The 26,261-nt window shown below is 39.2% G+C and overlaps 1 protein-coding gene and 1 long non-coding RNA gene across 5 annotated transcripts in view; one reads left to right on the top strand and one right to left on the bottom strand.

Annotated features, from left to right (window-relative positions):
* The window catches only part of TMEM62 (transmembrane protein 62), a 72,772-nt gene that overhangs the window by 3,325 nt on the left and 43,186 nt on the right, over positions 1–26,261 (top strand). The gene's annotated exons all lie outside the window — the stretch shown is intronic.
* On the bottom strand, positions 5,594–14,863 carry LOC139077051 (uncharacterized). Of its 2 annotated transcripts, none has more exons than XR_011529235.1 (4): positions 14,771–14,863; positions 11,756–11,889; positions 7,561–8,208; positions 5,594–7,159 (listed from the first exon to the last, which is right to left on the bottom strand). It is a non-coding gene; the product is annotated as an uncharacterized lncRNA (long non-coding RNA). The 2 variants fall into 2 exon arrangements; XR_011529238.1 differs by having other exon boundaries at positions 14,788–14,861.

Below are 26,261 nucleotides of genomic sequence, written 5' to 3'. Positions count from 1 at the left end.
GTATTACTCTTGGTTATCCCTGGGTTGCATCATTGTGGAAATTTTTATTTTCTACTTTCAACTTAACTATGTTTTCTTAATAACTATTATTGTGTAAAATGTTTTTTGTAATCTACCTATTTTTTAAGGTAAATAAAATGCCAAATACCCAGATAGATAGAGAGGTGGGTAGATAGGCAGATAGATAGATAGATAGATAGATAGATAGATAGATAGATAGATAGATAGATACCCAATCTATGCAGTTCAAAAAGCTTCCTTGATAATGTCTTCCTTGATCTGGCTAGATGTGTTGGGATCTTACCTGCTTCTTGGAGGAACTAGTAGCTACACATCTACCCTCTGAAATAAAACTTTCTGGATTTGAATATCTTTTTTACCAGTTGCTGGTTGTGTGACCTTATGCTAATTAACTTGAGACTTGGTTTCCTCATCTATAAAATAGATGTGGTAATGAAACTATTTTTCTCATATGATGGTTGTGAAGATTAATGAGACACTCCATCCAAAGCCCTCAGTGCTTGGGATTGTTCAGTACAATGCCTGCTAGTGTTTAGGATGGACATTTTTGTTTTTCTGGCTGTCCTGCATCCGGTGGCACTTTCTCAATTCCGTGTTTGTGTGGGGAGGGCAGGGGATGTCTTTCCATTGTGGGAACTCTTGTTGGAAGGAGACAGCGTCCCCAAACATGTGATTAGAATTCATTCCTGCTCGGTGTCCTCAGGCAGCAGTGTCCATTCAGACTATTCTTGCTAAAAGACAGTTGTGCCTCCTGCTTCCTGGTCGTCTGCAGTTCCTTGGGTTTCTGCATTTTTTCTAAGCCTGTTTCCAGCCTCCTGCAGAATCTCTGAGTCCCTGATATCCTTTCAGTAAATAACCTTTTTTCTTAAGGTAGCTACAGGTGGTTTTTGTTATTTGAAAATGAAAGATTCCTAATTGATGCATTAACTGTTAAAATATTATTTATAACAATACTGCCTTATGTCAGTTTTTCATGGCCTGTCTTACCTCCTTTTCTAATTTGTTAGTTCCTTTAGTGCAGGAACCAAGACATATACATAGAAATGTCAGTAACTATGTTAAAGACTTTAGCTGCATTTTCAAGTATAACTCTCAAAATAGTCCTGTGATGTAGTTCCTATTATCACCATTGTACAGACAGGGGACTTATAAGTTGAACAAATGAGGTTACTTGTTCAAAGACCTGCAATTACTAAGTGACAAAACCTGGATTCAAAACCTAAGTGTGTCTGGCTTCAAAATTTGTGTCTTTAACCACTTCACTCTCCTACCTCCTCTAAAAAAATTTTTGTCTCTTTTACCACTTTATTTGTTGCAACATAAATGTCTATTATTAAATAAACAAAAATATTCATCAGGTATCTGGCACATATTTAACATCCTCATACATTTATATTAGACATTTTATAGGGCATGAGCCTGATAAAATAGATAATAACTTATGAATTATCATTGCTCTTTTCTGATCTAGACCAAAGTGTGGCTTGGCCTAGTTTAGAATAGGATTATGAATTTCTTTGATCCATATGCAAAGACATACTTCTTTTCTTAATTAGCATCTGTTCACAGTAACTTTTGTGAGTAAATAAGCTACAAGTTCATTTTGCAGGTGCTATTTTACTGTTTGAAGTATTGTTAACAACTAATACACATTAATTAGCTTTCTCGATGCCCCAGGATGACACAGTCAGTTGGGACAGCCATGCTTAGAACTATGTTTTCCTTAGACTCCTCACTTACGGGTTGTGCTGGAGGTTTTCAACTCCGGTTACATATTACAATCACCTGGGAAGTTTTTAAAAATTCCAATGCCAGGCCTCACTCTGTGATTCTGATTTAATTAAACGAGGTGGGACCTGAGTGTCCATTTTTTAAAACTCTCCCAAGTGATCCTAATAAGTGAGAACCCCCTGGGTGATTCTATTTCAACTGACCTCTTTCTCTGAGATATTTTCTTATGTGGGATGATAGTAGTGCCTACATGCTTCATCCTGCCTGGTACAAACTCTCAACATTCCTCATCCAGATTAGGGAACAGCACCCTTCCTAATTGGCCTCCTGTTTCCACTTCTTGCTCGTGCTCTTCCTCTATTCTTTTGCTAGAATTATTCTTCAATATAAATCTAGTCATGTGACTCTCTTACCTAACTGTATTAGACGACTGCTCTATAGGATAAAATTTAACCCTTAAGCATGGCATTCAAAGCCCTTCTCTGTCTGTCTTGAAATGATTGCTAATCTGATCTCCCTAGCCACCCCTCACCTTAAACTATCCACTCACATACAGTCTCATACTTCTGTGCTTTTGCATAGGTTAGTCCCGTGGCCTAGAGTGCCTCCTCCCCCACCACACCACCTCTTTCTATAAAGGAATTTCTGTTTATTTTTTAGGGATTGGCTTATATATGGCTCCCTCTGAGAAGTCTTCTGATTCTCTCATTCTCCAGTAGGCAGAATTGCTCCCTATGTGCTTTCTGCGCACTTTAAATGGCTCTGACCTAGCCCTTACTGTGTGACATTAGAGTTCTTTAGATGCCTATTGACCCTGCTAGACTGTGAGCTTCTTGAGAGTAGGAATTTTGTCTCAGATTTGTATCTATAGCACACGGTGGCTGCCTACCATATCGTGGATATTCACTATTTTCAATATTACTGAAAATTGAAAATAATATTTTCTCAAATATTACTATTACTATTATAAAATATTATTACTATTATAAAATATTATTATTAATATTACTGAAAATTGAAAATAATATTTTCAATATTACTGAAAAAATACTAAAATACTACACAGATACAAATTATTGTAATTGAAATTTATAAATGGTTCTTAAAATACATTCTTAAAGATCAACTCACAAAATATGCATTGATCCCACAATAATTTCCAAAGCCAGATTAGAAGCTAGCACTTTTCATATTTATTTCATTAGAGCCTTCTTCCTAGGGATCTTAGAGTTTTCAGCTTGAGAGCTTATCAAAATGCAAGTTATGTTTGGGGAGGATAACGTCTTAGATTACCTTTTAGTAGGGATTAGTTTAACAGATGCCTGAAACCCAAATTCTTTGGACTTGTACATGGTGTTAGAGGTTGGGTTTCAAAAGAAGCTGACTCTGAAGCAGAGATTAACATACAGGTTTATTAGGGAGAGCTCTTGGAATCAACATCTGTAGAAGGGAAAGAAAGGGAAGGAAACATGCTTGGCTGAAGGAGAAGCTGTGCTGCAATGCAATCTGAATGAAGGCCTCAACCAACTCTGGGGATTTCTGAAGCTAGACCAGCTCTTCAGAAATGAGACCAGGGCGGGTAGGTCTGTATACCCTCACATTGGTCAGTCATTAGATGTGGGAAGCCCTGGCAAGAGGGGTCACCTTAAGCAAGGCAGCCCTCTTCAGCAGAGGTAATTCCTGCTGAGGCAGCGCAGCTGGCAGCATTCCCAGGAGCTAGGGAAGTAAGTCTTTCATTCCCAAAGAGGGATCTGGGTGGCACATTATAGTTGCCACCAGAGATAGGAATGATGAGAAAGAAAGAGTTGGAAAGAGGCAACTAAAAAAGCCCACGGGCCGGCCCAGTGGTGCAGCGGTTAAGTGTGTACATTCCACTTCGGCGGCCGGGGTTTGCGGGTTCAGATCCCTGGTGCGGACATGGCACCACTTGGCAAGCCGTGCTGTGGCAGGTGTCCCACATATAAAGTAGAGGAAGATGAGCATGGATGTTAGCTCAGGGCCAGTCTTCCTCAGCAAAAAAAAAGAGGAGGATCGGCAGCAGATGTTAGTTCAGGGCTAATCTTCCTCAAAAATAAAATAAAATAAAATAAAAAAGCCCAAAGGCAAATCTTACTTTCTTCAGTTTAGCCTATACTCTTGGGAGGCTGTGTGATACAGGGGAAGGACTGTAGAACCCAAAATGCCTGGGATTTGAATCCTGATTTCACTACTTCCTACCTGCAAAGTATTAGATAAGTCACATAGTGTCTCTGAGCTTCAATTTTCTCATCTGTAACTGTGATGAAAAAAATGTGCCTGAATAGGTGATTTCAAGAATTAAACAAGAAAATCTATATGAAACTACTTTGTCAGGGGCTGGCCCCATGGCCAAGTGGTTAAATTTTCGTGCTCCGCTTTCATGGCTCAGGGTTTCACCGGTTCAGATCTTGGGCACGAACCTAGCACTGCTCATCAGGCCATGCTGAGGCAGCATCCCACATAGCAGAACCAGAAGGACCTACAACTAGAATATATAACTGTGTACTGGGGGGCTTTGGGGAGAAGAAGAAGAAAGGAAAAAAAGAAGATTGGCAACAGATGTTAGCTCAGGTGCCAATGTTTGGAGAAAAAAAAAGAAAGTACTTTGTCAATTATCAAGCACCATACACATACTATATGGTGTTGTTACAAATATTTGATTTATTGATTAAGTTGACTAGTACTCCTCTGTTCAAAAACTAGTGGGTAACAGAGAGGTAGTAGTGGTGGAAATAGTAAAACTGCTATCTGGTTGGCAGCCCAAGCTGTGCTTTTCTCTTCCTTGTTTCACAGTGATGGTAAGGAACAATGAAATACAGTTCTCCAGACTACTTCTCACTGCTCTGTGCAAAGCATCACGAAATGCAACTCTTTTGTGTCATTTCCTCTTTAACTCTTGCTGAGTGTGGTCCATTGATCCAAGAGGCTGCCAACATGCCTACTCTAACTTTTTTTTTTTGACTTTTACTATATTTTGATGTAATAAACTCCTTCCCCAAAGATGTACGTGGATTTGGTAGTATTGTCTTGGGCCAGAGGAATTGTAAAGTAATTAAATTATATGTGAATTATTCTATGTTAACATGTTTTAAGGAGATAAATAATTTATGGCCCATACACGAAGCTCTAAATGGGAACTGGTGATCTCAGAACAGAAGGAAGTTTAGGAACTCAGGAAGAGGATGACAGAGGACAGAGATACAGAGGAGCTTAAGGTTTTGAGAGATGCAGGGAATGACAAATCTGAGCTGATGGAGATTGAAAGGGTTAGGCAGTGAGCCCATGAGAAAATCCACTAACCCAAAAAGTATTATCTCATTTACTCCTTAAAACAGTCTTGTGAAGTAGAGACTACTATTGTCCATTTTAAAGGTAAGATGACAGTGAGTCAGAGGTTACAAGATTTGCCTAGGGGCCGGCCTGGTGGCGCAGCGGTTAAGTGCGCACGTTCCGCTTTGGCGGCCCAGGGTTCATGGATTTGGATCCCTGGTGCGGGCATGGCACTGCTTGGCAAGCCATGCTGTGGTAGGCATCCCACATATAAAGTGGAGGAAGATGGGCACGGATGTGAGCTCAGGGCCAGTCTTCCTCAGCAAAAAGAGGAGGATTGGCAGCAGATGTTAGCTCAGGGCTAATCTTCCTCAAAAAAAAAAATTAATTAGTTGAAAAAATAAAAAATAAATAAAATAAATAAAATTAAAGATAAGTCTTGAATTATAATAGTCTTGTTCCATATCTTATTAACACAAATCAGGGTTGTTTTGTGTGTGTGTGTGTGTTGTATTTGTATTGGTTGGGTCACCCTTCAAAAACAGAAACCAGATTAAGAGGCAAAGCATTTATTTGGGATCAAAGAATTTCATTTTGGGGAGCACAGATAGCATCCAGCTAGGAAGTAAAAGTCAGGGGCTTTTAAAGGCAAAGAAGGGAGGTTTATGTTACAAAGAATTTTAACTGGAGTTGGAGGCAGAAGTTAGTCTTGGCTAAGCATTGATTGAGTATTGATTCTATCTTCAGAAAGTCCGCAATCCTCAGCCTTTGTGATCAGGATGTCCATTCTCCTACTGACTCCTCAAACAATTGCTTGTAAAACAGTGGCCATTTTGGCCCAGTCCAAAGGTTTGGCCCAGTCCAAGGTTCAAAACGGCAGGGCACTTTCTCTGGAGAGGCAGCTCCAACTCCATTTTAAAATGGCTCCACTAAAGTCAATTTTGACATTTTTCCCCTTTTGATCAAGATCTTTCTTGGAAAGTATTGCTGATCAGTCATCAAAGCACTGTTGGTCTCTCATAACCAGGAAGGCTCATTCCTAGTATTTCCTGTCCCATGTAGGAGGGAAAGTGTTTTCCTTAAGATCCTAGGCCACATTTGAAGAGCAGGAGTGCCAGAGCAGAGAAAAGCCTTACCATCAAGTTCTTTCAAGGGCAGACATTGTCTTTAGTTCCTTGAAGTTTCTCAGGTGAAGGCTTGTAAGCTTTAGCAATCATTTCAAAACACTGAGCGACCATTATCCAAGTGGTGTTTTTATAACATCAAGCCATGCAGAAGAGACGTTTTACAAAAGTGAGAATTTCTATAATAATAAACAAAATGCTAAGTCCAAATTGCAGAATAGACCTGAACCAAGAGACAGTTCTTGAGGGTAGCCAGCTAAACAGATCAAAGAACTACAGGATGTCAGTGGGCACTGCATCGAATCTTTCAGCTTGTGCTCAAATTCTGTCTAGTTCTGTCTTTACCTTGCTGGAGGTGTTTACCCAAGTTCAACAAGAGGCATTTACAATAGTTACAATGTTACCAGTTCAATCTCTGGAGGTTCAATTGGTTAGGCAAGGAGTTCTAGACAGCATAAGGAATTAGGAGAGGAATGGTGGAGAGATTGGTAATTAAATGTGCTAAAAGATTCTCTAGATTCATGTACAGAATGAGGTTTCTGATGACAAACCCAACAGTCAGAAAGATTTACCCTTTTGGTAATAGATTGGGAGATGTGGATAAGAGTATTGTCTTTCCAAGGCAGACAGACAGAAAATAAGGTAAGGTGCAACAGTGAATAAAAGGTGTACAGGCTTGGTGCAGCCATCTTGGAAAAGCTATCTGTTTCAGATGTTGGCTGCTTCTCTTTCTGGTCAGTTTGATTTGGAGGTCTCCAGCATTCACACAGGACCAAATGTTGGGTGTAGCCTTCTTTAGCTGTGAGATGTATCTCCAAGGTTCAATGCCTTCTAGTTCTGCAGTAGTATCAGTGGTCAGGAGCACTTGGTAAGATCCTTTCCAACAAGGCTTGAGGGCTGTCTTCCTCTGATGATGCTTCCAGAATACCTAGTCACCAGGCTCTAGACTGACCAATAGGATGCTTTAAGTTGGAATCCAGGAAAGCTTCTTTTACCTGTTGATGAAAGCCTTGAGTATAAGACAGTAGAAACTTACAGTAACTGGTCATACTAGCATAAGACAACGAGGGATCAGCAGAAGGTTGTATGTCAACAGACATTTATCTGCTGGTGACTATCTCATGTGGAGTGAGTATGTTTTCCAAAGAGGGTACTGGGAATAGTTGGCAAGACCAAAGACAATACCTTAGGTCAGAGGAATCCAGTCAACAGGTATATAACAAAACCTCAAAGACAATTAACAGGACTAGAATCTAATATCTACAAAGGTGCAAACGTAATTTTTCTCTCTACAATTACCCTCATTTTTTACCAAAAATAATAAGAGTAAAACATTTGTTTAAATTTAAAACTTGGTCTGATTATTTATAAAGGGAAAATAAGAATACTCACTCACAGTTTCTGAATTCTGGAGGGATGAGGTAGGGAGAAAAAGTAAATGTTTCATCTTTGTTCACAAAGATATATCCTACCACGTTGTGACAGCTTAAGAGAAAAGATTTCTTTAAATCTGGAAAAAAAAAAACATTAGAGCATCCTCCCTGGTTCATGTAGTCCCATGTAATTAATATTTATTTGTTCTTTGATCTTTTGTTAGCAATTTTATGAAGCCATGAGTCTCTGTAGGAGTACTGTAATTTCTTACCCAGTTCAGTTTTATAATTTGAAATTTTACTAGAAACCTGAATTCTAGAAGGTCAGAGTCCTTTCCATGTAGCTCTCTGAAGATGAGACACATTTCCAAAAGTATCAGAGTAAAACAATAACTGTCTGTAAATGACAAAAGACTTAAAGTGGCATGGTTAAAGATCTCACTACGGGGCCAGCCCAGTGGCGCAGCAGTTAAGTTCACACATTCCTCTTTGGTGGCCCAGGGTTTGCCAGTTTGGATCCCAGGTGCGGACATGGCACCACTTGGCAAGCCATGTGGTAGGCGTCCCACATATAAAGTGGAGAAAGATGGGCACGGATGTTAGCTCAGGGCCAGTCTTCCTCAGCAAAAAGAGAAGGATTGGCAGCAGATGTTAGCTCAGGACTAAGCTTCCTCAAAAAAAAAAAAAAAAAAGATCTGATTACAATGCAACCGACAAGGACATTTGGTTATTTCTGTAACACACATTCTAAGACAGTAACTAGAATTATGATAGAACATTATAACAGAACATATCAGAATTTTGGAATTTTCTATAATTTTTAGAACACTTACACAAATAACATTCACCCAGGCAATATAAACTAAGAAGGTTTATCATCATTTATTTGATAATGCTTTCCATGTGATTTAATATACCAAATAAGCCTAGTTAGTTTAATATCTCTCATTGTATAGGAAGAGAGAACAAATTCTTTAAGGAGTCCCAGGGACTTGCTGGAAATTCTTAAAGTTACTTTCAGGTCAAAAAAGAAGACTTTAAAATATGAATTTTGGGAAGTTTGTCAAAAATGTCAAAAGGTTTTAAAACACTTGTTCAGTTAGGATCATAGTTCACTATAAAACAATGGTTAATTATCCATGTAACCAAAGTGACAACAGAAGTAGTTAAAGGCAAACACAGAGAGTTAATCAGTTGGAAAACACCTTAGCTCTCTTAATGGAGAGGCCTCAGCTTTTGAACATAGGAAATTATTTTGATAAAACATAAAATCTCTGCTTTTTAGGCAGACTAATCAAAGGTAAAGAAAAAACCTTTCATAATCTCTTTATTAAGAGCAGACTAAAAGCCCAAGAAAACTTGTCCTTTAAATGGAGAGAAAACCAAGTTCTAATTTTGTACCATCTTACTTTTGATGTTAAAACTCATTTACTTAATTAAATACATTTCAATCTTCGCCAGCTTGACCACACACAAAACTCTTTTCTCAGAATTCCTCTTCCACAAACCTTCTATAACTTCCTTTTTTACATTCAGAATTTGTTCTTTCTTTTTTCCCATAACCAGTTTTACTTTAGGACAAATTTACTTTCTTAGCAAAAATATCTCCATTCCTTATACCTTCTTTTACTGAAAACATACATCTCCTCATAGCATAAATTTTTTTCTGTGGCATAAGATATGTTTACTAAGAGACCCAAACATCTTTTAGTTATTTTGTCATAAGAATTCAAAAGTAGATAAACCTATGTTTAGTAATGTCTAATATTTTTTCTTATTCAGAAACGATCTAAATACTCAATAAATTTTTATCATTTTACCTAATTTAGCAAAACTCTAAGGCTTCAAGTTACCAAAAGGTTTTGAAGTTATTTTTAAGTACATATGCCATGACACATAATTATTGTTAAAAAGTTCACCTAAAAACTTATCTTACCTGTATCTATTTAGTTTACTTGTTCTTAATAATTATATTTAGCCTACCTAAAAAGACTTCATGAGACATTAGACAAAGTCAGCCATCAATTTTTTCGCTGCTAAATTTTGTAACAGAGGTAATATGAGCTTGTTTGACTTTTCATAAGCCTGGGTAGAACAAAAGTTTTATTTTTAATGCTGATAACTCTAAAGACATGCCTATTTTAACCCAACAAACTTAAATTAGCTTTAATATAGAATTCCTTGATCACATGATCTTCAAATTCATTTGGGTTAGTTTCTGTTATATTTTTGAGAGTATACTCAATTTATATAGTGTTTTTTTTAAAGCCAATTAAATAGAGCTCTCTTATAAACTAGTCTTGACAATACTATCCAGAGGTAGAAAAATATTATATATTTATAACATACATATATGAACACACACACAAACACACAGACAGCAAACAGAGATATTTTAGCCTTCATTTAAAATTTTTCCTTAAACTAGATTTTTGAGCAAGGGTGCTTCCATAGCAGTCTTCACCTCTAAAAGCTTCTTCTCTTTTTTTTTCTGCTTCAGTCTTAGGAATCAGGGATGGTTTAGATAAGAGTTTCTGGAGAGGTTACAAGCCTTTTGAGATAAATAGAGGAGGTTAGCTGTTAACCCATCCAATTACATTATCCTTAATTTGTTTCTTTCCCTCTGGGTGCATAGTTTTGTTTTAGCTTAGTGGTGGGAAAGCCGAGAAAAAATTCCTATCAGCTGAATATCTGCTTCCAATTGAATATCAGCTTCCAATTTGGCCAAATTTCTGATCATAAGTTACTAAATCCTTTCAAATGTCTTGTCAGGTTTCAGCCAGGACAAATAGTAAGTATTTCTGGCAGTATTAAACAACTGCATTAATTTTAAATTTTAGTTTCCCTTTGGCTGTTTAAGGGAATAATGTAGCAGTTTACCAGAAAATCTCTGTGTCTTGTTAACTCTGAGAGGGGCCCATATGGGGGCCTTTCTTTGAAGGTAGACATGTGGATGTCTGTAAAGCCATTAACTTACGGACTTTTGTACAGTCTTTTCTTTTAGGTATCTCTTCTATCTTAACTTTCATTAATTTTTTGCAATGAAACTTTTAATAAGGCTATTTTGAAATTTTGAAGCCTTTGCTTTCTTTTTTCTTCTTCCTCTTCTCCCCAAAGTCCCCCGGTACATAGTTGTATATTCTAGTTGAATGTCCTTCTGGTTCTGCTATGTAGGACGCCGCCTCAGCATGGCTTGATGAGTGGTGCCATGTCCACGCCCATGATCTGAACCTGTGAAACCCTGGGCCGCCAAAGTGGAGCATGAACCTAACCACTCAGCCAATGGCTGGTCCCTGAAGCCTTTGCTTTTAAATGCACTTCTTAAATTATCTTATCTGATTGGGACATTCCTTCTAATGGTCAATGTAATTCCCCTGAGGCTGGCAGCAGTTTGGTAGAACCCTAGCCACAAATGGAGTTTAACCCCCATTTCTTCCCAGCCATATCTGGCTACAAATGGGGTGCAAGCCACATTTCTGTCCAACCACATTTTGGGCCCCCAACCTGATAGTTACCAAGCCAAGCTCTCAGGACACACAATAAGGTTAGTAAGACTCTGCTGGTCTCTGGAAATATTTATAGCTTCTGGGACCATAGTTTTTAAGCAGGTGTGCTGGAAGGTGCCGTGCTTGACACTTAAAGATAGGATTCAATTGGTCTGGTCTACTGTTCTCAAATCTAGTGCAGAAAAAGACAAGTTTTAGAAGTTCTAAGGAGCCCCAAAGTGGCCACTGTAATTTTAAATCATCTTTTGTATTATCAGTCCACTGGAATAAAAATTTACAAGAGGAAGGACTGTAGTTCTTAAATGTAAACCCAGCTCGAGTTCCCAAGGGAAGAACTTCTCAGGAACTTTTAGAAGATGAAATTCCCACATTAAAGCACAGGTGGACAGAGAGACAAAGAGATACCACTTGCATGCCCCAGGTTGTTACCTGTGCTTCTGACCCACTAGCTACAGCTGTTTGGACAAACAACACAAAAGACAGAATTTGAGTACTCATCAGATATGGAATACACTCGTACAGACTGCAACAGCTGTGAACTGCTGTGAGCCAGCTCAGAGAAGCCCTTCCAGACAGCAATAGCTGTGAGCCAGCTTTAAGACAATGGTCTCCTGGTTGATTGACCCCAGATTGGGCTATTGCCCCCAGAATCCCAAAGAAAGGCAATGAGCTCAATCAAAAGGGAGGGAGGTCAGAACCCGAGAGGACTCACTATTGGAGGAACTAGCGGTCCATAGAAGTGGTGAACACAAGGGACTCGTGTAGGTATTGTAGCCATTTCCAGAGGATGCCAGTCCATGAAGATGAGATCGATTCAGTTCCCACTTTCTGACACCATATGTCAACCTTCAAAAATAGAAACCAGTTTAAGAGGCAAAGTGTTTATTTGGGATCAAAGAATTGCAGTTTGGGGAGCACAGATGCAGGCAGAAACCCAATTCAGGTAGAAACCTAGTATCCCACTAGGGAGTAAAAGTCAGGGGCTTGTTTTTTTTTTTTTCAGGAAAATTAGCCCTGAGCTAACATCTGCTGCCAATCCTCTTCTTTTTGCTGAGGAAGCCTGGCCCTGAGCTAACATCCGTGCCCATCTTCCTCCACTTTATATGTGGGACGCCTGCCACAGCATGGCTTGCCAAGCAGTGCCCGGCCACAGAGGCAGAAGGTGCGCACTTAACCGCTGCGCCATGGGGCTGGCCCCCTAAAGTCAGGGTCTTTTAAAGGCAAACAAGGGAGGTTTATATTACAAAGAATTTTAATTGGATTTGGAGGCAAAAGCTAGTCTTAGCTAAACATTGATTGACTATTGATTCTATCTTCACAAAGTCCTCTATCTTCAGAAAGACAATCCTCAGCCTTTGTGATCAGGATGTCCATTTTCCTGCTGACTTTGCAAACAATTCCTTGTAAAACAATAGCCATTTTAGCCCACTTCAAAGATTTGGCCCAGTCCAAGGCTCAAGACAGCAAGGCAGTTTCTCTAGGAAGGCAGCTCCAACTCCATTTTAAAATGGCTCCACTATAGTCAATTTTGATTGACAGTTGGCCATGCCAAAATTTTCAGTAAATATTAAGAGTAAACTATTAACTATTGTTCTTCTATGTCTACCGTAGGTTTTTCCTTAATGGCTCTAGTAGTGTTTGAATAATTAGGTCCCAAAAGACTGCATTTCAGATATGAACTTTATGTTTTGAAGTTCAAAATAATTTATCTTTGAATATAATCACTTCCACGTAAAAAATATACCTTTTTGTTCACAGTGGTTCACGGTAATTTGATGAGATAAAGGAACTTAAAGCAATAATCTGCTAATAGCTTATAGTAGAGGTCAGCAAACTGTGGTTACATTTTTAAATGGTTGGAAAAATCAAAAGAATAATATTTTGTGACACGTGAAAGTTATTTGAAATTCAAATTTCGGCATCCATAAATAAAGTTTTATTGGAATACTGCCTTGTCTCTGGCTGCTTTTGTGCTGCAAAAGCAGAGCTGAGTACTTGCTGCAGAGACCAGATGGCCCACAAAACCTGAAACAAAGGCTATCTGGCCCTTTACAGAAAAAGTTTGTCTACCCCGTCCTAGAATACAATACAGCTCTGCTCTAAATAGAAATTTCATAGTCACACTGAGGTCAACTCTGAATACTGACCTAACCAAAATTGTGTTACAATTGCTTTGGGGGCATAGGGTCTGGGAATATGAAGAAGGTAGTTCTTGAGAGCACTTCTCGTGGTGGTTGTGAAAGAGAGCTAGTTCCTTACTGGGAGTCAGTAGGGTATCCCTTGGTTCTGAAAGCCCAAAATTATCACCGTTGGCATGTCAAGAGAGATATAGAGGTCAGTAACAAAAGTGAGCTCGAGAACTGAAAGGCTCCTCTAGAAGACGTGAATGGGGAGCACTTGGGACCCAACATTTTCTTGGTAGTAAACACCATTTTCTTTTCTTTTTTTTTCTGAGGAAGATCAGCCCTGAGCTAGCATCTGTCAATCCTCCTCTTTTTGCTGAGGAAGACTAGCCCTGAGCTAACATCCGTGCCCATCTTCCTCTACTTTTTTTATATGTGGGATGCCTGCCACAGCATGGCTTGATGAGAGGTACCATGTCCGCACGTGGGATCCGAACCGGCTGACCCCAGGCCACCAAAGCGGAACGTGTGCACTTAACCGCTGCACCACCGGCCGGCCCCAACACCATTTTCTTAGTCACAAATGTGTTGAAATACTGCCTCCTTAAACTGAGTGTATGTATCCTTTTGAGCAAAATAAAAATTACATTAGAAAATAGAGCCATAAAGGGGATCAGCATATGCCGCCCGAAAATATGCCATTTTGGTATAAGGATTATTTTGAGCTGAAGGCAACTAATTAATCAACAGACACAGGAAGAGTTCTCTCCCTTTATCTGCCTAAAAGCAGGGCATAAGTTTCCCTTTGTGAAGGTGATGTAAATTCCTCCCTTCTTTTCCTGGCCCAGAATAAGAAGAGTGACCCTTATCACCAGAGACAGAGAGCCAGCACCAAGATGAAGCTGCATAAACAAAACCTTGCTAAAAAAAATCATCCTTACCTTCCATTAGTTCCCCATATGTTTCCCATTTACTTCCCCACAAACTCCCTTGAAGCCCAAACCCTCTTTTCTTTGTAAAGAAGGGTATATAAGCTCCCAAATTTAACTGCTTCTTTGAGTTACTTCTTTACTGTGAACACCTGTACATGTAAAAAATATTAAAAAATTTGTATTCCTTTTCTCCTGTCAATCTTTTTCTCAGTTAAATTCATAGGGCCCCATTTACTGAACCCAAGAGGATAGATGAAGTTTTTCCTCCCAGTCCCTCCACACCAGATGTGTTAGTCCCATTAACAGCACAATATTCCTGAAAGGAGAGCTCAGGTTCCTCTTCACACACCTCCAGTGGCTCGGTTGGGCGGGAAGGACTAATAATTATCCAGAGCACCTGATTCGTACCGGAATAGAGACAACATGAAGGTTGGCCTCTACTGAGGCCCGCCCAGGTCCCTGATCTTACCTCGTAGGTCTTGGCTCTGCCCTCTCTGCTCCACTCCCCTCCCATCCCGAAGCATTAATGTTCAACTCCAACAGCCTTTGGTGCCCGGGTATTTGGCTTGAGGTACTTTAATTTGGAACTCCACCTATCTTTGCGCTGACCACCCGGGACCACTCCCACCCCAGATTCCACCTCGGGACCCCACTTCTCGAGCTCCAGCTCACCAGCACCAGCTCCTCACCCTCTGGCATCCAGGGCTCAGCGGGTAGAATCATATCATGGGTATGACAGGAGTGACAGAGGAGAAAACAGCTCTGTTTACCGTTCGCATGGAAACTGCAAACTCCGGCGTGGCCAGCAGCAGAGGGGCGGGTTCCGCTCTCGCACCCTTGCCAACCCCACGCCCCCAAGGTCAGTGAAGATGAGGGGCTTTTGCTAGGAGGCGAACTCTCAGGAGGCAGAGCAAATTGGTGAGCACCGCTTACTGTCCGTCTTCTGGCTGGAACTCCGGGGATATCACGGCGGGCAGGTCGTACTCTCTAGGCTCTGATGTTTTACCCTGTTTAATGAGGGACATCTCCTGGCTCCATAGTAGACTGTCAGAACTTGAACGTCCCCAAAAGATAATCATGGCCAAGTCTCAAATTCTTGGATAAGATGAATTTGTTCCAGATTATGGGGAAAACAAATATATTTTGCTTTTTTAAAAAAACGACTGCTTCAAAAAGCTGGGAAAACAAAAAAATATCATGTGCAGGGGGCCAGCCCCGTGGCTGAATGTTTAAGTTCCCGGGCTGCGCTTCCGCGGCCCAGGGTTTCGCCAGTTCGGATCCTGGGCACCGACATGGCACCACTCATCAGGTCATGCTGAGGTGGCATCCCACATGCCACAACTAGAAGGACCCACAACTAAAAAAAAAGTATACAACTATACATAGGGGGGCTTTGGGGAGAAAAAGGAAAAATAAAATCTTTTAAAAAAAAGAATGTGCAGGCAGAACTTGAATAAATCTAAAGGTAAAACTAATATATATGTACATGTATGTATATATTAAGCATCTAGATTGAACTGAAGGTTTCCATTTGTAAAAGTTGTCAAGTTATTTTTACAATTCTAGTAAGATTATATCCCAGCTTCCTGTTATTGTTTCATTTACATGCATGATAATTCTTAGCCTTTCATTTGTTTTGTTCATTGACTAGAGTTCCACGATTGTCTCAGTTCCTTGTCGAGAAATATTTCCTTCCTTTTTAACCGTAGGGACTGTTTTTCATTTTGCTTAATCTTTGGCCTGTTGGAAATGTAAGTATTGGGAAGCTCTTGGGCATGGCTTTCAAACGGTAGCAACTTGAATGTTGCAATGTTGGAACACAGGTGTGAAAATGGAACATATTTAGAAACAAATCCTGTGCACCCTCTGCAAATTTGAAAAAGCATTTATAGTAAGGGGAATATTTATTAGTTTGATTGATAATTGTTTGTTTTGGGTTATTTCATGGAAAAGTTAACCCAGATGCTTCAGACAGGGGGATACTTCTTATCTTATGATTAGTTAAGAAAACGGAACAACAGAAACCTAAGTTGAATTGTGTGCTTCTTAAAGGAAATACAAATTTTAAAGAAGCAAGGGCCACCCTGTGGCCCAGTGGTTAAGTTCGCACGCTGGCTACAGCGGCCCGGTGTTTCACTGGTTCAGATCCTGGTCACAGACATGGCACCGCTCATCAGGCCATGCTGAGGCGGTGTCCCACATAGCACAACCAGAGGCACTCACAACTAGAATATACAACTATGTACTGGGGGCTATGGGGAGAAGAAGAAGAAAAAAAACCAAAAAAACTAAGATTGGCAACAGATGTTAGCTCAAGTGCCAATCTTTAAAAAAAAAAAAGCAAACAACAAAGAAAGAAAATTACAGTATGGTGCCACTGTCCTCATCTTCTGACTCAATTCCTTTTCATCTTCTACTCCTACTGTTTACAAGGACCTCTCCCAAGAGTGCTGGTTTCTGAGCTGAGGAAAGGGGCTGGGGCCATCTGTCCTCTCGGGGAGTCTGTGGACCATTGCTACCCCATGTAGGGGCAGAGTGTCTTTGAAGAAAGAGGCTCCCATATTGAGTTGAGAAGCAGGGATCGTTGAAGTCCATAGAGTCAAAGCCAGGATGTGGAGAGGGCGGTCCCCATTAGGACAGGAGTTGTCAGTCTTGGATGAAGGTCATTCCCACAGCTGTGGGGGGATCAACCCTATGTTAGAACCAGGAAAGTCCTGAGATGTGATGAAGTAGTCAGAGCTGGAGGCTTCAGCATCAGTTTTGCAAAACTCAGTCCTGGGTTTAGAGATTTCATTTCTGAGGTTGGCTTGGAGACCTAGGTTTGTGGAGGTCAGCTTCTTTTTAAAGATGAGGATTTCCATACCTGGGGAGTTGTTTATGGAGTAAAACTCAGATTGCCGGTTCAAGTCAGACCTAGGTTAGGGTCATAAATAGGCCTGGCTCTTGGGTTCTCTCTCAGAGGCCTTGGATCCAAAGGTTTCATTTAAGGGCACTGGGATCCTGTCCGTACAGGTGATCAAGCACAACAGCATTTCAGCCCTGGTGGAGGGGAAAAGGACGTGGAAAAAGAGGATTAGACAGATAGAGAATTTGCCAGAGTTAACACAACTACGAAGAGAGAGAGTCAGGATGTGAGTCAGAATCCGTGCAACTCCAGGGAGCATGCTCTTCCCTGAGGAGCCAGGGCGTGGAGATGTGGAAGTGAGTGGGAAGGAGGGAGACCGAATGCTCAGTGGAAGGAACTTTGTTTAGATATGCAGGAAATCGCTCCACCTACCAGGAGCATAAAATCTAGTTTGGAGAGAGACAAAGTGGACCAAGCCCTCGGAAGCAGTTATATGCCCCAGTTTGCAGTAGACTGCGTCAATTCTGGGGTTTGAGTGGTTTGCTGAACAGATGAAACAGACGTGAACAAATTTATTTGTCTAGGATCTGAGTAAATTCTGGGAAGAGGACCTAGTCTGGACCCATGATGGTTTGAGCACTTGTTAGTGCAGCCTGCCAGCCATCTTTATATTCTATCCAGGCATCTTCTTCCTTAAATAAAAAAAAAATTTTCGAGCATTGTTTGCTAGGCACTGTGCTAGGCCCTTTGGAGAAAAGGTTAAACAAAACTCGTAATGAAAGTGGAGGTGAGCTGAATGGAAGAAATACATGGAGCACTGTTGTTACTAAGGGAGATGAAAGGCAACGAGAATTCCTAGGCACAGAGTGAAGACAGATATGAGGATAACAGCTGTGCATCAGACACGGTGAACAAACAGGCCAGGTGAGAAGAAGTCAGAAAGCTCTGGGAGAGGCTGTTTCTGAAAAATAAAAATGACCCAATACTTGAAGGGTTTAAAAATGGCAAGTAGAAGTTTACACAACTGGTGAAGAGTTTGAGGTTGAGTTAGTGATAAGAACTTGGAAAACCAAACATATAGAAAAATTGAAATAAGTCATCACTGCGGGAAAATTAGTTGTGCAAGATAAGAATAGTTGCCCTAGAACAGAGGTTAGCAAAATGTGGCGCAAATCCACCTGCTGCCTGATTTTGCATAGCCTTCAAACTAAGGAAAGTTTTTACATTTTTTGATGGTTGAAAAAAAATCAAAAGAAGAGTATTTCATAACAGATGAAAAATACGTGAGCTTTAAATTTCAATATCCATAAAAAAAGTTTTATTGGAAAAATGCCACCTCGTTCATGGATTGACTGTCTGCTTTTGCACAACGGTAGAGTCAAAGAGTTATGATAGAGACAGTCTAGCCTACAAAACCTAAAACATTTACTATCTGGTCCTTTATGGAAAAAATTTGCTAACCCAAAATAAAACAAAAGTGGTTTTTTCTTTACATGTTCATTGTTGAAAACTCAGAAAATATGGATAAGCAAAGAGAAGAAAATATAATCTCATATAGTCTCACTATTCCAAGATAACCATTAGTGATAGTTTGATATAAATGCTTCCAGGCCTTTTTCTGTATGTGTGTGTTATGTATATTTGTGTCTGTGTGTGTGTAAAATGGCATTATACTGTACAGTTTTATAAAATACTCATTAACATGTTATTAACGTATTTCCATATCATTAGTATTTTTCTTCAAAATTATTTTAAAATTACTGCATAGTATTCCCTTATATGGCTGTGTCATTTTACTTTTATGACTCTTATTGTGGAACATTTGCTATAGTTTGTTTTTAATTTTCTCCTATTATAAACTTTGCTTTCATAAACATATTTATTGGTAAATCTCTGTAAACATTCATATTTTTCCTTAGTATATATGAGTTATTGTAAGTAGAAATAACAGGTCAAATAGAGTGTACTTTTTTTCTTTTTGTTGGTGAGGAAGTTTGGCGCTGAGCTAACGTCTGTTGCCAATCTTCCTCTTTTTGCTTGAAGAGGATTGTCCCTGAGCTAACATCTGTGCCAATCTTCCTCTATTTCGTATGTGGGATGCTGCCTCAGCATGGCTTGATGAGTGGTGTAGGTCTGTGCCTGGGATCCAAACCTGTGAATCCTGGGCCACCGAAGTGGAGCACATGAACTTAACCACTACACCACTGGGCCAGGCCCTAGAGTATACATTTAACATTTTTTATACCTTTAATGGATAAAATTAAATATGCATTTATTGTATTTTTGACTAAATGCCTCTCAAGAATTTCGTGTTAAATATTTTATAATACTAATGATTATATGTAACATATGTGTAAGTTAAAGAATAACAATAAAATGAATACCAGTGTGTCTGTCACCAGCTTAAGAAATAAAGACTTACTTATACTTATACTTTTTTAAATATTAAAAAAAAATGAGATAACCAAAATATTTTTCTGGTAGTTTTAGTTTTAATTGCTGAGTTTGGTGCTTTTTCTAATTTTTTAAAAAAAATTTTTTATTGAGATTATGATAGTTTATAATCTTGTGAAATTTCAGTTGTACATTATTGTTTGTCAGTTGTGTTGTAGGTGCACCACTTCACCCTTTGTGCCCGCCCCCATGCCCCCTTTCCCCTGGTAGCCACTATTCTGTTCTCTTTGTCTACTTGTTTAATTCCACATATGAGTGGAGTCATACAGAGATTGTCTTTCTCTGTATGGCTTATTTCACTTAACATAATTCCCTCAGGGTCCATCCATGTTGTTGTGAATGGGATGATTTTATTCTTTTTTATGGCTGAGTAGTATTCCATTGTATATATATATACCATATTTTCTTTATCAAGTCATCGGTTGATGGGCACTTAGGTTGCTTCCACGTCTTGGCTATTGTAAATAATGCTGCAATGAACACAGGGGTGCATGGGACTTTTGGAATTTCTGATTTCAAGTAGTTTGAATAGATACCCAGCAGTGGGATGGCTGGGTCGTATGGTAACTCTATTTTTAATTTTTTGAGAAATCTCCATACTGTTTTCCATAGTGGCTGCACCAGTTTGCATTCCCACCATTAGTGTATGAGGGTTCCTTTTTCTATACAACCTGTCCAACATTTGTTATTTTTTGTTTTGGTTATTTTTGTCATTCTAATGGGTGTAAGGTGATATCTTAGTGTAGTTTTGATTTGCATTTCCCTGATGATCAGTCATGATGAACATGTTTTCATGTGCCTATTTGCCATCCGGATATCTTCTTGGAGAAATGTCTGTTCATGTCTCCTGCCCATTTTTTTGATCGGGTTGATTTTTTGTTGTTGGGTTGCATGAGTTCTGTACATATTATGGAGATTAACCCTTTGTCATATATATGACTTGCAAATATTTTTTCCCAATTACTGTGTTGTGTTTTTGTTTCAATCCTGTTTTCCCTTGCCTTGAAGAAGCTCTTTAGTCTGATGAAGTCCCATTTGTTTATTCTTTCTATTGTTTCCCTTGTCTGAGAAGACATGGTATCTCTGAAAAGATCCTTTTAATACTGATATCAAAGAGTGTAATGCCTGTATTTTCTTCCAGAAGGCCTTTTGGTTTCAGGTCTTACCTTTAGGTCTTTGATCCATTTTGAGTTTATTTTTGTGAATAGTGAAAAAGAATGGTCAATTTTCATTGTTTTAGATGTGGCTGTCCCATTTTCCCAGCACCATTTGTTGAAAAGACTTTCTTTTCTCCATTGTATGCCCTCAGCTCCTTTGTCAAAGATAAGCTGTCCATAGATGTGTGGTTTTATTTCTGGGCTTTCAATTCTGTTCCATTGATCTGTGCACCTGTTTTTGTACCCGTACCATACTGTTTTGATTACTGTAGCTTTGTAGTATGTTTTGAAGTCAGGTATTGTGATGCCTCCATCTTTGTTCTTTTATCTCAGGGTTGCTTTAGCAATTTGGGGTCTTTTGTTGCACCATATGAATTTTAGGATTCTTTGTTCTAATTCTGTAAAGAATGTCATTGGGATTCTGATTGGGATGGCCTTGAATCTGTAGATTGCTTTAGGTAGTATGGACATTTTAACTATGTTTATTCTTCCAATCCATGTGCATGGAATGCCTTTCCATCTGTTTATGTCATCATCAATTTCTTTCAGGAAAGTCTTGTAGTTTTTGTTGTGTATGTCTTTCACTTCCTTAGTTAAATTCACCCGTTTTTGTTGTGATTGTCAATGATATTGTGTTCTTGAGTTCTTTTTCTGTTAGTTCATTATTAGAATATAGAAATGCTACTGATTTATGTAAGTTGATTTTGTACCCTGCAACTTTTCTGTAGTTGTTGATTATTTCTAAAAGATTCCCAATGGATTCTTTGGGGTTTTCTATATATAAGATCGTGTCAACTGCAAACAGTGAGAGTTTCACTTCTTCCCTCTCTATTTGGATTCCTTTTACTCCTTTCTCTTGCCTGATTGCTCTAGCCAAAACCTCCAGTACTATGTTGAATAAGAGTGGTGATAGAGGGCATCCTTGTCTTGTTCCTGTTTTGAGGGGGATGGCGCTCAGTTTTTGCCCATTGAGTATGATGTTGGCTGTGGGTTTGTCGTATATGGCCTTTATTATGTTGAGGTAATTTCCTTCTATCCCCATTTTGTTCAGAGTTTTTATCATACATGGCTGTTGGATCTTGTCCAGTGCTTTCTCTGCATCTATTGAGATGATCATGTGGTTTTTATTCCTCAATTTGTTGATGTGGTGTATCACGTTGGGTGATTTGCAGATGTTGAACCATCCCTGTGTCCCTGGTATGAATCCCACTTGATCATGATGTATGATCCTTTTGATGTATTGCTGAATTCGAGTTGCCAAAATTTTGAGAATTTTTGCATTTATGTTCATCAGTGATATTGGCCTATAGTTCTCCTTTTTTCATGCTGTGCTTGTCAGGTTTTGGTATCAGAGTGATGTTGGCCTCATAGAATGTGTTAGGAAGTGTTCCATCCTCCCTTATCTTTTGGGAAGCTTGAAAAGTATAGGTATTAAATCCTCTCTGAAAGTTTGGTAGAATTCCCCAGGAAAGCCGTCTGATCCTGGTGTTTTATTCTTTAGGATGCTTTTGATTGCTGTTTCAATCTCTTTCCTTGTGATTGGTCTGTTCAAATTGTTTGCTTCTTCTTGGCTTAGCTTTGGGAGATTGTAAGAGTCTAAGAATTTATCCATTTCCTCTAGGTTATCCATTTTGTTGGCATATAGTTTTTCGTAGTATTCTCTTATAATCCGTTGTATTTCTGTGGAGTCTGTTGCTATTTCTCCTCTTTCATTTCTGATTTTGTTTATTTGAGCTTTCTCTCTTTTTTTCTTTGTAAGTCTGGCTAGGGGTTTGTCAATTTTATTTATATTCTCTAAGAACCAGCTCTTTGTTTCATTGATCCTTTCTACTGCCTTTTTTATTTCAATAGCATTTATTTCTGCTCTGATTTTTATTATTTCTTTCCTTCTGCTGACTTTGGGCTTTGTTTCTTCTTCTTTCTCTAATTCAGTTAGGTGTAATTTGAGATTGCTGATTTGGGATTTTTCTTGTTTGTTAAGGTGTGCCTGTATTGTGATGAATTTCCCTCTTACTACAGCTTTTGCTGTATCCCGTATGAGTTGGTATGGTATGTTATTATTTTCATTTCTCTCCAGATATTTTTTGATTTCTTCTTTAATTTCTTCAATGATCCATTGCTTGTTCAATAGCATATTGTCTAGTCTTCACATCTGTGTCCCTTTTTCAGCCTTTTTCATAGAATTAATTTCTAGTTTTATAGCATTATGATCAGAGAAGATTCTTGTTATTATTTCAATTTTTTTTAATTTATAGAGGCTTGCTTTGTTTCCCAACATATGGTCTATCCTTGAGAATGTTCCACGTGCACTTGAGAAGAATGTGTATTCTGCTGTTTTTGGATGGAGTGTTCTATATATGTCTATTAAGTCCAACTGTTTTAGCTTTTCATTTAATGCCACTGTTTCCTTGTAGATTTTCTGTCTGGCTGATCTGTCCTATGATGTGAGTGGAGTATTGAGGTCCCCTGCTATTATTGTGTTATTTTTGATATCTTCTTTTAGGTTTGTTAATAGTTGCTTTATGAACTTTGGTGCTCCTCTGTTGGGTGCATTGATATTTATAAGCATTATTTCTTCCTGATGTAGTGTTCCTTTGATCGTTATATATTGACCCTCTTTGTCTCTCTTTACCTGCTTTATCTTGAAATCTGCTTTGTCTGATATAAGTATTGTGACGCCTGCTTTCTTTTGTTTGCCATTAGCTTGGAGTATCGTCTTCCACCCCTTCACTCTGAGCCTGTACTTGTCATTGGAGCTGAGGTGTGTTTCTTGGAGGCAACAAATTGTTGGATCTTGTTCTTTAATTCCTCTTGCCACTCTGTGTCTTTTTATTGGAGAGTTCAGTCTGTTTACATTGAGGGTGATCATTGATATATGAGGGCTTACTGCTGTCATTCTGTCACTCGTTTTCCGGTTTTCCTGCATTTCTTCTGTTTCTCGTCCTGTGTGTTTTGGTCTACCCATTGACTTCTGCAGTTTCTTATGCTGTGTTTCTTAGCTTTTTCCTTATTTATTTTTTGTGTCTCTGTTCTGCTTTTTAGTTTAGTGGCTACCCTGAAGTTTGTATTCAGAATCTCGTGCATAGCATAGTACATTTTCTGATGGCCTCTTATTTCCTTAGTCTAAACTGATCCAGTCCCTTTCCTCCTCCCCTCCTAAGTTATTATTTTCATCTCTTATTCCAACTTGTGTTGTGAGTTTGTGGTTAAAGTAACAAGATATTTGTTTTTGGTGTTTTCCTTCCCTTTATCCTAGTGCTATAGTTGAATATTTGCTATCCTATTCTGATTCTATCTATTTGTCTCCTTACTCTGTGTTTTGTGACCCCTTTTTTCTTTTTTCAGGTTTCAGGGCCTTCTTGAGGATTTCTTGAAGGGGGGGGATCTCAGTGGCTACAAAGTCCCTTAGCTTTTGTTTGTCTGAGAAAGATTTAATTTCTCTCTCATATCTGAAGGATATTTTTGCTGGATAGAGTATTCTTGGCTGAAGATTTTTATCATTTAAAGTTTTGAATATGTCATTCCATTCTCTTCTAGCTTGTAAGGTTTCTGCAGAGAAATCTGCTGAAAGTCTGATAGGGGTTCATTTGTAGGTTATTTTCTTCTGCCTTGCTGCCCTGAGTATTCTCTCTTTGTCTTTCATTTTTTCCAGTTGTACTACTATCTGCCTTGCAGTAGGTCTTTTTACATTGAGAAATCTAGGAGATCTGAAAGCTTCCTCCACACACATTTCTCTCTCATTCCCTAGATTTGGGAAGTTGTCTGCTATTATTTCTTTGAGCATGCTTTCTGCTCCATTCTCCTTTTATTTGCCCTTGGGATACCTATAATTCTTATGTTGCATTTCCTCATTGAGTCAGGTTTTTCTCGGAAATTTTCTTCATTTCTTTTTAGTCTTAGTCCTCTCTCGTCCTCTGTCTGGAGCCAGTCAACCTGTCTATCTTCTATTATGCTGACTTGCTCCTCTATGGTATCCACATGAGCATTCAGGGAATCCGTATTTTGTTTTATGTTTTCCATTGTATTTTTCATCTCTATTATTTCTGATTGATTCTTCTTTATAGTTTCAATCTCTTTTGTGAAGTAGCTCCAGAACTCATTGAATTGTTTCTCTATATTGTTTTTACCTCATTGATTTTTTTGACAATAGCTATTCTGAATTCATTGTCATTTAGTTTACTTATTTCTGAGTCCTCAGGACATAATTCTGGGTGTGTGTTTCCCTCTGGTCTGGAGATTTGATGAATTGACGGATGTTGGAAGGACAGGTCTTCCCCATTGTGATATTATTTGGTTGCAGTTACAGCCTCTTGCCACTAGAGAGGGTGGAGAGTTGCATATTCTGGGCCCTCTGCCCTCAGCCCAGATGGCACAGGGCCACACAGTGCAGTGCAACGTGGGTAGGGAGGGTGCTTTCTCTTGCCCGCAGACCCGGGTTTCCTGATCAGCTCTCTGCTATCTGGTCTCTTGGCTTGATGAGGTCACCCCATGCAAAAGCTTTCGCCCTGTTAGAGGGCTTCCCTGTAGGCCCATTCCAGCTCCTCCAAGGGGGGCTCCATCCTCTCCCCCCTCCATCATTTGGCTGCTGTGGGTCTCTGAGGATTCCTGTGCTATTAGGATATTTTCTGGTGGAATATGCTTGCTCCTTTTTGTTGTATGGTGGAGGGGAGAGAGTCCAGGGCAAGCTCACTCTGCCATGATGCTGACATCCCACACCCCTCCCCCCCTTGCTTTTTTTAATTTTTGATGAGAGCATTAGTCCTCTTCATGTTTTTCTTTTAGGTTTATGGATTCATGCTTCATTGTAGGGATGGCAGAGTGGCATTTCTACCACAGGAATGTGAAAGCTGACAGTCTTATGATTTTTTTTCACTTGTTCTGTACATTTAAATACATGTAAAGAATAGATTTGGATGTTATCCAAACTTGAGTTAGTTGACTCATTCCAAAGTGGCTATTTGGTCTTTGTCTCTTTTACTCAACCATAAAATGACTCATAGGGGCTGGCCCGGTTGTGTAGTAGTTAAGTTTGCACAGTCCAGGGTTCATCGGTTCAGATCCCAGGTGTGGACCTATGCACTGCTCACCAAGCCACACTGTGGCAGCATCCCACATACAAAATAGAGGAAGATTGGCACAGATGTTAGCTCAGTGACAATCTTCCTCAGGAAAAAAAATAAAATAAAAAATGGCTTATAAATAGTGATCATTTTAATAGTGACCTAAGATCAAGCCTCCCACCTTCATTTTTAATTTATTTTTATTTAAAAAATAGTGGTAAAATATACATAACATAAAATTTACCACTTAAGTCACTTTTAAGTGTACATTTTGTACATTTTAAGCATACAGTGGCATTGAGTACATTCACATTTTTGTGCAACCATCACCACTGTCCATCTCCAGGACTTTTTTCATCTTGCAAAACTGTAAATCTCTATCTATTAAACATTAACTCCTTATTTCTCCCTCCTCCCAGCCCTGCCAACCACCACTCTACATTCTGTCTCTGTGAATTCATCTATTCTTAGTACCTCATATAAGTGGAATTATAAAGTCTTTGTCCTTTTATGACTGGCTTATTTGACTGAGCTACTGTCCTCAAGGTTCATCCATGTTGTAGCATGTGTCAGAATTTCCTTGATCTGTGATTTCTTACTTTTAGAGGTGTTTCAGTTTCCTTATACAGAGCCTTAACTACCAAGAT

The sequence above is a fragment of the Equus przewalskii genome, chromosome 1 (assembly GCF_037783145.1).
Source record: "Equus przewalskii isolate Varuska chromosome 1, EquPr2, whole genome shotgun sequence".
Lineage (NCBI taxonomy): Eukaryota > Metazoa > Chordata > Mammalia > Perissodactyla > Equidae > Equus > Equus przewalskii.
This window is presented reverse-complemented; position numbering and strand designations above follow the sequence as displayed.